The sequence below is a fragment of the Myodes glareolus genome, chromosome X (genome assembly GCF_982192425.1).
Source record: "Myodes glareolus chromosome X, mMyoGla1.1, whole genome shotgun sequence".
NCBI lineage: Eukaryota > Metazoa > Chordata > Mammalia > Rodentia > Cricetidae > Myodes > Myodes glareolus.
Window position 1 is genome coordinate 63320010 of NC_142053.1, and position 3077 is coordinate 63323086.

At 51.9% G+C, this 3077-nt stretch overlaps 1 pseudogene; it reads left to right on the forward strand.

The window, feature by feature from the left end:
- The first annotated feature begins 902 nt into the window (after nucleotides 1–902).
- On the forward strand, nucleotides 903–1942 carry LOC146889178 (paraneoplastic antigen-like protein 6B; annotated as a pseudogene).
- Nucleotides 1943–3077: the final 1135 nt, after the last annotated feature.

Below are 3077 nucleotides of genomic sequence, written 5' to 3' on the forward strand. Positions count from 1 at the left end.
TCACCGGAGGTCCCAGGCTGCCAAGGGCTAGGAGACAGCCTTGTCTCATGACCCTCCTGCACAAATGGCCTGGCTAGTCCACATCTTGAGGACGTGGGGTGGGGGGGATCCGTGCTCCAGTGTCACCACACACACACACACACCCGCGCTAAGTCTGCACTGCAGAGAGCAGCGTTATGCTCGCATCTGTATACTGTTCTGCGTGAGTGCACAGCTATAAGGCTAGAGAGAGCAAGGGAGCTGGCTGGCGGGAGAACCTGGAGAACAGCCCAGGGAATCTTTGCTGTGGGATTGAAGGAGAAAGGATTCTGCTCCTAGAAGGTACCAAATTCTGGGAGGGTATTACTGACCCTGACAAGCCCCCGTCTCAACCCTCATGCCTGCCTGGGTTGGACTGCAGGGAGGTACTGGGCTAGGGAAGGCCTGTGTCTGAGGCACGGGGTGGGATACAGAAGCATCGTGTAGTGCAGTGGTTCTCAACATTCCTAATGCTACGACCCTTTAATACAGTTCTTCGTGTTGTGGTGACCCCCTCACACAACCATAAAAACTTCTCTCATGGCTACCTCATACCTGTAATTTTGCTACTCTTACGAACTGTAATGTAAATAACCTGTGTTTCCCAGTGGTCTTTGGAGATCCCCATGAAAAGGTCGATTGACCCTGAATGGTCACGAAGCACAGGTTGAGAACCTCTGCTCTAGAGATAGAGGATGAGAAGGGGCAGGGGTGGGGAGGACATTAACCTCCTCTCTCCGTTTTCTGTTTCCAGGCTGTGGAAAGCTAGGCTGGTCTTCCTGAGTCCTAGCCTAGGCTCCTATCCCTATCCCAACCCGACCTGCTTCTGGGGAAACTGTTTCCGACCCCTAGTGTGAGCTTTGCTAAATTTTCAGATTGTGGCGGTGGAGATGCTCCAGGACTAGTGCAGGTAATTGGGTGTCAGCGTTCATAGGGGCTTGCTTATCCTGGGCATCCCGGAGGACTGCAGTGAAGCTGAGTTCCAAGGGTCACTGCAGGCTGCCCTGTGGCACATGGCCCACATTACTGTGCTTGGCACAGTAATGTGGGCTCTGGTTGAGCTTGGTTGAGCTTGACCAGGAAGTCAACTATGCATTGGTCCCAAGGGAAATCCTAGGCACTGGGGGGGGGGGGGTGCTGAAACGTGGTCTTTGCGCCCAGTTGCTTCAGCGAGGAGCTTCTTGGTTGTGTTTTCCACTTCTTGGAGCTACAGGGGGATACAGTAGACAGTGTACCTGGAGACCTGGGTCTGGGGCTGGACAGAGTGCGCAGGCTCCAATCAGTTAGTCAGGCAATCCAGCCCTGGGTCGATACCTTGCAGTACCAGTGTGCTTGGGTATGTTTTCTGGGAGCATTCAGCCAGCCCCCGGGGAAGAATCCTTTGAGGCCTGGCTAGACCACACCACTGACATGTTTCAGGTGTGGCAAAGGGTCCCAGAAAGGGAGAAGAGGAGACAGTTTCTGGAGGGCTTGTGGGGAACTGCTTTGTACCTTGTCCATGGGCTGTTAGCAGAGAATCCAGCAAAGACTGCAGAGGACTGCCTAGAGGCTCTGACCCGAGTTATTTGGAGACAATGAGTCTCAGGCCTCCATTGGAATCAAGTGTCTGACTGCAAAGCAGCAGTCAGAGGAGCAGCTCTCTGTCTTTGTGTTGAGGCTAGAAGTCCTGCTGCAGAAAGCCATCCAGAAAGGGGCTCTCGAGAGAATCTCCACGGATGATTTGTGCCTGAGGCAGATGCTCACCAGGGCTAACCTGACTGAGCCTCTGGAGGAAGCTCTGAGGGGGCTGACGATGATCGGGAGACCTCCAACTTTCCTGGAGTTGTTGGGGCTCATATGGGAATCTGAGGAATGGGAGGCAAGACTAGCCAGCAACATGGGAGCCCAGGTAGAAGATGAAGCTGGTGATCTGTCTTCTGCCTAGACTGATGGCAGAGCCAGTGTTAAGGCAGGAGATGAGGTGGAGGAGCAGGCAGAGGATGAGGTTGAGGAGGAGATAGAAGACCATAACCCAGACCACAGCCCTGTAGACCTAAGCCAGGAAGGACCTGATCAGCCCCCTAGGGCTCCTACCCCAGCACAGATGGGCAGTAATCTTAGAGAGTGCCCAGGAGGCTGCCCAGCCTTGCCTAGGCAGGGGAACATAAGGCAGAGGAGGACCCCATTCTGTACCAGCCAAGAAGTATTGCTGAAGGGTCAGCCCCAAAGTAGATATATCCTGACTGCCTGACTCTTTTACCCAGTTAGCATCTCCAGGCAGGCTTATGACACTGCCTTGGGAATCTCATCTTTATCTGTTCTACTCACAGTGACCCAGGTATTCAGTGAGTACACATTTTAATACTCGTTCTCCCATCCATCACACCCTAGGCAAAGTATATCAGTCCCTGACTTACCCTGTTAGCCACCACCGTAGCCCAGCTTGTGTTGTGAACTTCCATGCCAGCCAAGGCCCTATTTGCTCTGTGCATATCTCGTGTTGTTTATTCCTGGTCAGCTTTCTTGATATACTTACAGGCCAGCAACATGTTGCTTGTTCCCTGTAGATGTGTGTGTTCTTACCTGAGAAGGTGCTCTACAGAGATTCCAAGACAAGCCCTTGGAAACAGCAAAAAGTATTGTTCATGGCAATCAGCCACTGGCTGATGCTCATCTTGTGACTGATTACAACCTGGGGTGGGCACGAAGACCTGGACTAAGGATGAACAGGCTCTGAGAACCAAGATTTAATGTTCCACTCTTGTTGTTACTTTTGTTGTTACTTGTGACACCAGTTATTCAGTTTGGCAAGATGTGACTTTCAGTGTTTTCCCGTGTCCAGAATAATTCAGGATCACCCTCCAATGGGTGATTCTTCTAGAGAGTTCCACCAAAAGAAAGAACACTTCCAGATGCCATCATTCTGTAAAGAGGCGTATCAGGGGTCCCTGGAAAGGAAGAAGCTGAGGCAAGTAGGCCTCAGTGTGGCCAGTAGATGAGATCTTTTCTAATGAATCACAGACTAGGAAAAGGTGGGACCTGTGGCCTCTAACATCTGGGGGAGTTTCTGTGCTGTCATC